This window comes from Schistocerca serialis, chromosome 9 (genome assembly GCF_023864345.2).
Source record: "Schistocerca serialis cubense isolate TAMUIC-IGC-003099 chromosome 9, iqSchSeri2.2, whole genome shotgun sequence".
Taxonomy (NCBI): Eukaryota; Metazoa; Arthropoda; class Insecta; order Orthoptera; family Acrididae; genus Schistocerca; species Schistocerca serialis.
Window position 1 is genome coordinate 82,901,200 of NC_064646.1, and position 12,388 is coordinate 82,913,587.

General features: G+C 40.8%; 1 long non-coding RNA gene across 1 annotated transcript in view; it reads left to right on the forward strand.

Annotated features, from left to right (window-relative positions):
- Positions 1 to 7,710: 7,710 nt before the first annotated feature.
- LOC126419803 (uncharacterized) overlaps positions 7,711 to 12,388 on the forward strand; it is a 72,502-nt gene continuing 67,824 nt past the window's right edge. Inside the window, exon 1 of the long non-coding RNA XR_007576003.1 lies at positions 7,711 to 7,791. This is a non-coding gene — a long non-coding RNA (uncharacterized LOC126419803). The remainder of the gene's footprint in view (positions 7,792 to 12,388) is intronic.

Below are 12,388 nucleotides of genomic sequence, written 5' to 3' on the forward strand. Positions count from 1 at the left end.
ATAATGTCTGAGGTACCCCCACCGAATAGTTCTTGCGTTACCACTGTGCTTGTGGTAATAATTTCACTGTTAGTAAAAATTTCGAAAAATTAGAGGTTGCTGGACAGAAATGTGTTTTATTGTACTTAATATAACGTATGTTTTTTGTCAATTCGAAAAATAAAAGGAGTTCAAAAGTTGAAGAACTATAGATCGATACGCTATCGATGATAACAGGCTAGTATGTAATGAATAATAAATTGTTCTATAGTCAAGGTTTTCTTACTCTGTAGGCAATTCCTACATTCAGGCTTACTAAATGCTGAACAATGCTACATGATCTGCTAAGAGCTTAATTTAACTTCTTAAATCTAGAACAAAGTCAGTGTAGTACCCGTTCTATAGTTAAAATCTTAGTTTTGTTAATGAAAATACTGGCCCAAAATAGTTCTGATTTGTACTTCAAAAGTCGTTAGTAGTCCAAAAGTCGCCAGATAAATCGCTAAATAATTTTTGTCGCTAAAAAGTTTTTTTTGTCGCTAAGACGAAGGCAAAAGTCGCCATTTCTAGCGACAAAGTCGCTAAATTGGCAACACTGCACAACGCTACGCACTGTTCACATCCAACAGCCCAACACTATACAAGCGAATATTCCAACAATGAGTCCAACCAGGCACAGACTGCACACAGCACAGTCAGTGATTTTCATACAGACCACTACGTGGCGTTACCAACATAAAAACTTAAACAGCCTACTTACAGGCTTAGTGGAAGACATCGAAGGATTACAGAGGCGTGCAGCTAGATTTGCTACCGATAGGTTCTAGCTACACGCGAGTAAGTACGCAGATGGTTCGGGAACTCATATGGGACACAATATAGGGAAGAAGGCGTTGTGTTCACAAAACACTATCGAGAGAAAGTAGATAACAGGCAGTTGCAACTGACAACAAAACGACTCTACTGACACAGTGTCACATAAGGACCACGAAGATTTAACATAAGAGAAGTTAGGGCTCTTATGGAGGTGTAGGAGGACACAAATTGAATGTCGTTCTTCCCTTGCTCAGTTTACGACTGGAACAGGAATTAAAATGACTAGTAGTGGTACAAGATACCCTTCGCCACTGGCAAGCTAAATCTGTAGCAGTTTAAATTCTTCACTGCAACAACATTCACCTCTGATGAGTCACGTTTCCGTTATTGCTTTTTGCAATAACGTTACTCGCCACGGGAACCACGATAAAGAGTTTCTCTGCTATGATAGCAAAGTTGAATGGCGAGAAATGCCCTCCGGCACGCTATACTGGCGGTTTAATGGCTCTCTCGAGAGCCGTAAACGTACTCCTTCCGCCAGCTACACAGTTACACGTGTGCGTCATAAAGCAGCCGCTACGAATACCAAGTATCTCCTACGTCAAGTTAGAGATACCAAAGCGACTCAGAATATCCCTCTTTCGTAAACATACGCGGTTCGTCTGAAGAGTTTGGCTTTATGTTCTGTTAAACATGCACTGTCTTTGCCGGGTGTTTCTTAGTTCCTCCAAAACATTAAAAAGCCTTACAATGTAAAATGAGTTATCAGCAACAATACACAGTTTGTGTACTAAAGGGACAAACATTTGTGTAATGTGTTTCTCTCTCACTGTGGTCAACTGAATAAAAAGCCATATTCTGACTTTAACAAATGCCTTATATTACATTGAGAGCATACCCAAACATTCGAAGCCACAAATTGTCCTTCGTTACTGGCGTTAATGTTCAACCTATTTCTCACACTTATGTTGATAAATTCTTCTCGCGACGTACACTTCCGGAATTTTAGGAGCAAGCTACACGGTAATGCACAACTTCCTTCTTTTATTGTCTGCCACAGTAGTTGGCTGAGCATCTCTGTGACGCTTTCGCGCTTACTAAACGAGCCCGTGAAGAAACGCGTTGCTCTTCTTTGGATCTTGTCTGTTTCCTCTATCACTGCTAACCAGTAATAGTCCCAGTCTGAAGAGAAATAAGAATCGGTCTGACAGGTGTTTTTACGCAATTTTATTCATGGGTACACTACACTTCCCGAGGATTCGTCCAATGAGCAAAGCAGAAATCTGTTTTTCCCACAAGTAGTTTTATGTGGTCGTCCAGCATCAAATCACACCGTTTCCACACAGCAAATTATTTGATGGATGTGATTGTTTCATTGACAATTCACCAATCGCGAAATGAATCAACAGGTGGACTTTCTGCCTGTATCGTCACAATAGCGGAAAGAACATGTTGTGAACCATTATCGAAAGAAGAGAGAGGGGAGTGACAGAAGAACATAGTTTGTTTACTTATCGTATTGTTACCACATAGCCTCCGAAAGTACGCAAGGACTGTAGAAAGTAAGTTACACATGTCGTCCCACGCTAAGACTAGTACCCACAAGACTGGCTCACTTTCAGAAGAGAGTAAATGTTCCACGTTCCCTGCAGACTCGATTTGTATATTTCGTTTATACATGGAATTAGACACTCTGTAAAAGTCTACGTATTGCCAAAACTATGTCCCCATAAACTGTTATCCATCTTAAACTCGAATGCTAACCTTTGACTAAACAAAACCTAATTCGACCAAAACTGTAACTGATCTGAATACAACTTGCCTTATATTAAATGCGTAACTGAAATAAAACAATTATCTGGCCCTAATCACAATTTCCACTTACCCCACATCCTGACAACGTTGTTAGATTTCTCGAAAGCACAACAGCGAACAGCAAGCGGGCAGCGACTAAGCTAGATTTCTATTTATAAATAAAATTCCCGACTGTTGCATACCACATGTGGTAATGCGTAAACCATAAACAGTGTGGTTGGGGAGATATCGCGTAACTATTTGAAAAAGTGAATGAAATAAATATCCTGTTAAATCTGGAATGAAATTGTTAAAAAATCTTATGTTCTTTAAAAGCTACGGCTAAATTTTCTCACCAGAAACATTATACTTATTCCAACGTGAAGACATCCGTCTTACTCACAATGGATATAAAAACTTTCTTTAATGTTACGTTATAAGCATATTGAATATAATACTCAATAAATTATTTATTTTTCTTTGTGAGGCTTGATGCTCCAGGAGAGCTGCCTGTGTGCAATGGCAGCGTATACAATTGAAATAATTGTTTTTAATACAACTGTACCTCTAGCCTACAAAAAGAAATGGAAAAAATGTTACGAGACACCGTTCTGCATTTATTTGAATTATCGTCTTTAATACTTTTTTCAATTAAATGATTATTAAAAGTTTTATCATTTTTAACACCAACGGCTTCGCTGCAACAATGAACTACACAAAATGGCCAGGGAAACATTTAACTATTACGTAAATGATAATTATGGGTCAGAGAAGGTAGTTTTTGTTACTAAAAAAACACATACTACCAAGTTATTTGCATATATATGTAACAAAAATTGTCATGACTTGACATATAATTGAAATAATTATTTACAGACCGTGATCTGCATGCGACCGTCAGACGGGACGTCAGAACCAACCAGACACAGAAGACAAAGAAGAAGACAAGAGCATGAAACAAAGAAATCTTTTTCTTATATACTACGATACAAAGATAACAGTAATTACAATTCTATGAGCACGTATAGTGGTTCCATTGTAGTTACATATCGATAAGTTGATTCACATTACTGTCTTCAAGAAGCAAAGCTATAGAGTGTAACTTTTCGTATGAAATGATGTTCCAAGACAACCATTTTGCCGGCCGTTGTGGCCGTTTGGTTCTGGGCGCTTCAGTCCGGAACCGCGCTGCTGCGACGGTCGCAGGTTCGAATCCCGCCTCGGGCATGGATGTGTGTGATGTCCTTAGGTTAGTTAGGTTTAAATAGTTCTAAGTCTAGGGGACTGATGACCCCATATGTTAAGTCCCATAGTGCTTAGAGCCATTTTTGAACAACCATTTTATAATCAAGTATATATTCAAAAAGACTGAGTAGAACTTTGCGGGACCTTCACACATAACACTGGTCTGAACAACACTTTGCTTCACAAAGTGAGGAATGATTTAGAAGGATAAAATTTTAACAGAAAATTTCTATAAGAAATAAAAGAACTTAACCAGTTGAAATCTTAATTCATTAATCAGGGAAGTGGTGTGGTAGTCTTTCTCTCAGCTCTGAGCAAGTGAACAAAGTTAATTAGCTGACAATAATCATTCCTACAAACTATCTGTGCAATGCTGCGGTCTTACCTCAAACTTCTTATCTTCAAAAAAATAACATTGTCCAAAATTTTTATTTTTTCGCCTTCCAGTACATACATCATATTCATCCTTGTAGACCTTTACAATAAATCTTTTTTCATCTAACAGATTCGCTCACAAGTCAATACAGCACTGCTGAATGCGTCTATCACCTAACACACTTCAACTAAGAATGAATCAGAATGCGCAGAGGCAAAGACTGTGCCACGACAAGACCAAAAATTGTTTAACAGTGGCGTAACTTTCTATCTCTCTGACGTGTGCATCGATAACATACAAGCCAAAATGGCATTTCCGAGCGGGGCAGCTGCGCGGTCTAAAGGGAGCCTTGCCACGGTTCGCGCTGCTACCCCCGTCGGAGGTTCGAGTCCTCCCTGCGGAATAGGTGTGTGTGTGTGTGTGTGTGTGTGTGTGTGTGTTCCTTAGCGTAAGTTTAAGTTAAATTAAGTAGTGTGTGAGCCAATGGACCGATGACCCTCAGCAGTTTGGTCCCGTACGAACTTACCACAAATTTCCAATTCCCAAAATGACATCACTATTGGTGTACGGATAAGAAGTGCATGACGCCGTTGGAGCGTGTTGGAGTGAAATGGCGCAGCAACTGGAAACGTAGTCCTAATGGCAGTACGACTCTTGGAAGCAGGAAGTATGAATCCACAGAGACTACCCGCGAAATTGAGGAGTGTGACGACCAAATGCTGTGTCACGTCCCGCCGTAGGGAAACGCTGTCGACAATTTGACCAAGGAGGTACAGACGTCGGGGTCGCTGATCAAGAAGTCCAGTTCTTGGATCAGGCGATTACCATCTCTTCAGCAAGCTGAAAGAACATCTGGGGGTGGGGGAGAGGGGGGGGGGAAGCAAGAGATTTACGACTGGCACACACAACGACGGTCGTTAGCAGAGATTTGCTAACTACGTTGAAAAATAGTATTATGTATCTGTCAGTTTGAAATTCAGTGCAGCCTTCAATAGTGTTTACACTATCTGAGCAAAAGTATCCGGACACATATTGATGAACTTCAATGAATGGGGTGTGTCCACCGTTTGCCTTTGTGACGGCTCGAGCCCTGTTGAGGACTCTTTCATTTGGTCGTTGGACGCTGTAGTCTGAAGCAAAGATGAAGTTCTAACTCATCCCAAAGGTGTACCATTGGGTTAATGTCGGGACTTTAGGCAGACCACACCTTTCGAGGATTGCCTCACGGATGGTGCTTTATAAGAGGTTGCATTGTGATGCTGATACGATGATCGTCGCCGAACTGTTGCTCTACTTTACGCAGTACACAATGCCATAAAATGTGTTCAGATCCTTCCACATTTAGCGTTTCCTTCAGCTCAATAAGGAGATCGCACCCTAACCACGAAAAACATCCCCGTACTGTAATACCCCCTCTCGCACGTCACTGTTTCCACTTCACATGATCGAAGGTGTCGTTCTCCAGGCTTTCGGCAAACCCCATTGGTTCAAATGGCTATGAGCACTATGGAACTCAACTTCTGAGGTCATCAGTCCCCTAGAACTTAGAACTACTTAAACCTAACTAAGGACATCACACACATCCATGCCCAAGGCAGGATTCGAATCTGCGACCGTAGCGGTCTCGTGGTTCCAGACTGTAGCGCCTAGAACCGCACGGCCACTCCGACCGGCAAACCCCACTGTTTTTAACTGCCTGCGCATAGTCATTGTGCGAGCAGAGTTGCTGGCAGCAGTATGAAACTCATGATTGATTCCTTCCGCTGATTTCATGCAATTTTTTTTACCCACTCAACAGTTCCAATCCGTCAGACCATGAGGTATACTTTGCCTGGTAGTGATTTAGCTGTGGTTGTTTACACGCGTTCCCACTTTACAATCAAATCACCAACAGTCGCTTGGTACAGGTTTAGGAGGGACAGATTGTCTAAGAGGGAACTGTTTGGTGACACCCAAAGACACTGAGCTTGTAAGTAGTGTAACATCATAGATTAAGGGTCGACCTGCGACAGCAATCGCACAACTTGCGTACGGGCCGCTAGACGCCGCCGCGAGCGCTAAGAGTGCATTGCGATCGCAGGCGCGCGTGTTACGTACGGGCCGCTAGGTGACGCCACGAGCGCAACCGTATATAAGTGCCGACGGAGTTCGGCCAGCTCTCATTTTGTTGGCATTTCATTTTTACCTATTCTCTTATTTGCTTAGCTCTTATTCGTTTATGGCTCATGTTATTGTGCTCTCTTTCAGCCATTCTGATTGATTTGATTTACTCCCAATTGAGAAGTGTTCTTTTTGCCATTTCACTTTTGCTAATAATATGCTCCTTACCTTTTTACAGTTGAATTGATTAACATAGTCTCATGTACTGTTTGTTCATTTCAGCCTGTTCATATTTTGATGTTATTTAAATACTATAATAATTATCGAAAGCTTTTCTTCCCTTAAACTTGTGTAAAGTATTCTCGATGTAGGATTTGTTCTGTGACACAGGTGTAAGGTTTTGAATATAAATTATATACGAAACTGTGCTTTAAAAGGAATTTATTTTTTCAGTTTGTACTACATCAGACGACAATTTTGTGATATGAGGGAGAAAATTGAGGGGCGAACCCATGGAAATAGTCTTAAGTGATCCCGCTTAAAAATAAAAATTTGTGTGACACTGAAAGACATGACACTGTAGGCACCGTAAATTATATATACGTCACAGTAGGCTGTTTAGGTTTTAATGTTGGTAACGCCACGTAGCGCTCTGTACGAAAATCACTGAATGTACTGTGTGCAGTCTGTGGCTGGTTGGACTCATTGTTGGAATATTCGCTTGTGTAGTGTTGGGCAGCTGGATGTGAACAGTGTGAGCGTTGGGCACTTGGAGGTGAGCCGCCAGCAGTGGTGAATGTGGGGAGAGAGATGCCAGAGTTTTGAGCGGACGTTTCAAGTGCCCTGATCGATCCATTCTGCTGTTACTGTCCTCTACTGGCAGCACAGTTCCGCATTACATAGGTGTGTGTGCACGCTTGATCTAACGGTGTACTTGGCCTGCCATAAAATGTGTAACGTACGCTTCGAAGTCCCTTCGCTCCGTACATCTGGTCAAAGACTGCTCGTTTGTGCTCTTGTAGCAGAATATTTTGATTGCACTGTTGCCGTCGAATACGACTGGCTCTAAAACTCGAAGGATGTATAAATCGTTCTTTCTTAGAAAATCCATATTTCTTTTAACACCTCGCTGTACACAGCAGTATCGGACAGGTACTCAAATCCGTCCCCCTTTGAGTACTGTAAGTTCCCGGAAAAGAAACAAAGAGCAATGAGGAGATCTGGACGTAAGATATTTGGAAACACTGCGTCATATTTGTAATTAGACAGAGGACAGAGGACAGAGGACAACCGTCCCCTCGTGGCGACCCGCGTCAGTCGGGGCGACGTGGAGGGGCGTCGGTGCGGCATATATATATAGGGCGTCGGCGTCGATGTGAGGACGCTACGTCATCAGATGCGCAGCACGGCGGCCGCCATGAAGGGCGCAACCTACCTCTGCGCGGCGCTCCTCCTATTCGCCTCAGTGCAGGCAAACCGGGGTGAGTCCAGCACCTGTCTCTCTCTCTTCGTGTCTAAAGCCTAGTTTACACGACGACACTAGGTTGCAGGCAACTGCGCTACTGGCCACGGCGCATGCGCGCCGCGCGTTTGCGCAACTCGTTGGTGAAACTAAACACTTTCGGCGTGTTCCAACTTTGGTGACACTAATTGTGTGAGTTTGAGGTTATGTGTGTTCGTAGAGTACAGACAAACTGAAATATGAAGTGGGAAACGGAGAATAATGTTCACTTTTTCGATATCTATGCTTTGCCTGTTTGTGGCATTTCAGTGATGCTGATTACAAAAATAAACAACATATTGCTGCCGCATAGACCGTCATGTACGATCATAACATAGATGGTGTGGTGTGCGTACTGTAAGACCTTCGGTACATACATACATACATTTGACTTGTCGCTCTAACAAAGTAGGCGAGTGTAAGCAATATGTCTAGCGGTCTTATCGTGGCGTGTTTATCTTATGCCGTTAGATCAGACGATAGAAATGCCACTTACACGCTTAGAGTAGCAGATTGACGGTGACAAACTTTAAATGGAACTTGATTAATTTTCACACTCATTTATTAAAATAATAAAAAACATAGATATTACATAACTTGATTCTGGATGCTGTTTACAATAGACAATCTGAAGTTCCTTTGGTCTTGGTACGGTAATCTTATTCTCATATATCTCTGATACTTGTCAAAGTGTCTATACGTTGAAACACGTATGTAACATAGCAGCGATGGCGAGGCATTGTAGCATCTGTGACCAGAGAGTTTGCGCTTGACCGCGCGAGTGTTGCGAGCGGTTCTCAGTACTCTGTCGTCAGTCGTTGCGAGTCTGTAGCTCTGTGTAGTCGTGCAGTGCTGTACGCTAGTAGTCGTCATGCAGAGCGGTCGGTCAGTAGTAGCAGCCCAGTGCGGTTGTGTGATGTAGGCGGTCGGCAACACTGGTCAAGATGGTGAATGAGGTATACTATTAATTAATATAATCATTAGATAATGTAAAAATCTATTTACTGTAATTATTCTCCAACAAGTCCCCCAATAATAATTTTTATTTCAAAAGCATTTTTTCAAAAATTTAATTTTTTATTGAACTAAAGATTTCGTTGCACTTCCCATTTCATTCCACTTCTTTTGAAAAAAAATTTCAGTAAATTCACAGAAAAAAGGAATATTATTATTTGCAATGCAGTTCCTCCAAGCCGTGCGCAGAAATAAGAGCAGAAATTTGACATCCAGTTATTCTGAGGTAAGACTTTAATTCTGATTGTTTTACACAGGGCCAAAGACCGATGTTTCGGTTTAATTGAATTTTCTTGTCAGTGAATGGACTTTAATTTTTTGGTGAAGAATTTATATTTGAGTCAGATTGCGAATTTCACATTTTTGTTCCCATTGTCAGTACATTTCATTGTGGGCAGGTTACGCATAGAGCAATGTCCATTAGTATTCTTAAATAATATTGTCTTTCTTTTTTCTTTTGTAAATTTTTGTGGGGAGGTTACACTTGGCGACACCCAGTCCAGGATCGAATTTCGTTGAGAGTCTTTTGAGCAACAGTCAGATATCTGCTCTTATTTGCTTAGATATAATTAGGATTTGGCGCAACGCTTTTACTAATCTTGTGACTTTCTTTCTACAGGTCAACGGCAATTGTTGCTCTGTTGTATTTGTGTGTTGCTTTTGCATTGTGCTTATTTATTTTCTGAAAAATTGTGACTATTGTAAAAATGCCGCGAAAGACTGTGAATAGTGTATCGCGAGGTATTTTGAATGAAATTACCGACTTAAACAGCGTGACCGATAGTAATTATGACACGCAGTGTGATGATGACAATCCTGCGTTCACTAACAATCAGTGTATTCCAACCACTAATGATGACTTTTGTCTTAATGATGAACAAACGAACTCGGTTATGTCCTCTGTTGATTTGACGACAATCGATGACGCGGGACGCTCTATTGTAATGAGCGCTGCCCAGCTTAATACACGCGATTTGGAAAATTCAAGTAACGTACAGACAATTTTGTCTAGTGAAAATGAACAATGTACTGAAAGTAGGACGGATTTATTTAATTCCGAAATAATGTCTGACAGTGTACATCCGACTGACAAACCTTTTTGTAAATCTCAGAATAACCAAATGGTTACAGTAAGCGAGAGAGTTCCAGATCCACCACTAAACAGCACAGAGAGTATAAACGATAACTTTGGCTTTGAACAAATTATGGTAAGATTGCTACAACAACAGAGTGAAGATTTCAAACAACAATTTAGTGAACAGGATAAAAAATTTAATAAAATTAATGAGAAACTTGACAATAATGACGAAAATCTCAAACAACTTAGTGAACAGGTCAGACAACAGAATGAAAAATTAGACGACAATTCCAGACAGCTTAGTGAACAAATTAGAGCCGTTGCCGCGCAGTGCCATGACACTAAGGAACAGTTGCGCGTGGAAATTGAGGCTTGTTCACATAAAAATAGCGAAGAAATTAAGTCTGTTGCGCAAGAATTAAGGGAAATGCAAACAGCCGCAACAGAAACACTCAGAGACGAAATTAGCGGAGTCGCTAAACAATGCTCTGAAAAAGCTGCACAATTACGGGACGAGTTTAGAACAATGACGGTAGAACTTTCGCGCACTATGGACGCAAAGATAGACGCGAAATTCGAACAGCAGAACACTCAGATTAACGAGCGCTTTAATCAGCACATTCAGAACAGTGATACGCGTTTCCGCAGATTTATTCAGGATCAAAACAAAGTAAAACGACAAGTCATGGAAACAATCACTGCACAAAGACAAGAGGACAAACGTAAAATATTCGCGAAAGCGAAGACGTATGTAGACAATAATATTACTACAGTGTCCGACAAAATTAATACCATAGAACAATTGAACGCGGAATTACGGGATGAAATTTCTGATCTTAAATCAAAAACAGATACACACACAGTAAATATTCAAACAGTGACAGACAGATTCGAACAATTAGATCTAACACAGGATTGCGATGTCATCAAAGCTGATGTTAAAAAACTGAGCGAAACTACGCGTAAGTTGCAAAAACAGATTAATGCGTCTGATTCTAAAACCGATGATCAGGTTAAGATACTGACTGAAAAATGTGATGAATTGGCCAGTCGTATTGATGCTATCGAAAGTGCTAATGACAATAAATCAGACGATACTGCACCGGTTTCATTTAACCAAACACCTGAATTTCAAAATTTACAGCAGACAATTAATGAGATCGATTCATCTAACAATACGTTACGTAGGAAGTTATCAAATTTACAACAAGAAGTAACAGAGATGAAAAACATTTCAGTTAATAACATATCACAACAGACGCCACTTTATGAACATGTGTCAGACTCACGCAGCGCGTATAATTTGGGTAATCTACAGAGAGTACGGGACTTAGATTCCGATCAACCACAGTTCAATAGATTCTCTTACGATCCTGAACCTGTTCCATCACACAGAGATGATAATTTCGACTACAAACATTTTCTGTCAGTGAGAAAGTTTAAGGTTTTCAAAAACGATAGAACGCAGATTCACCCACTGGATTGGATTCAACAATTTAGCTTTGCTCTTCCACCGACTTGGCCTGTAACACATAAACTTGAATTTATTTGCAGTTTTTTGGAAGGCGAACCGGCAACTCGTATGAGACCGATCGCGAGACAGTGTTACTCGGTAGAGGAATTTCAGAATGCTTTTCTGTCAGCGTACTGGTCGAAGACGACACAGCGCGGAATTAAAGATCAACTAATTAGTTTGCCAAACTATGAAAACTCAAATTTTCCCAGTGTAACGCAATTTTTTGAGCACATGGTACAACAAAACCAGTACCTAAGTGAACCGTACAGTGAATCCGCACTGATACAATTATGCATTTCCAAATTACCACGGTCATTACGAGTGTCACTTCTAACGGGTCAGCAAAAAGAAAACATTTCAGCATTCAGAGATCTTTTACAGCTCTTGGAAGTACAGCAATCTGATTATTCTTTTGTAAACAAAAACTTTTTGAGTAACAACCAAGGTCAACAACCGTACTGCAATTATGATCAGGGACGTAATTCCAATCGGAAAGATAACAGACGTTTTAGGAACGACAACTACCAAAACTTTAATAACAGACAGAATTCAGATTATCAATATCGTCAAAATTTTCAGCAACAGGAAACACATTTTGGTAACAATAGACGTTTTCCACCACAACAGCATGAAAGTCAGCCGGTTGGAATACATAACCAACAATGTAATGCACAAGGTCAACCAGGCTTTAATGTTCCGCCGCGTGCGCATATAGCCCAAGATCCAACAAATAGTAACGCGCGGCAACAAGGAAACAATTACGTACAGAGAAGACAGTATTTCAATGCCTATCGTAATGCACCGTATAGGAATGACTATCACGACAGACGTAAAAACGATGAGCAGAATTATCAGCGTACATATAATAACAGTCGGTCTCACCAGCAACAAAATAATCAACAAGGACCTATTCTCATGAATGAACCCGACAGTAGGTACCATCCAGAACGTAATACGTCTGGAAGAAGT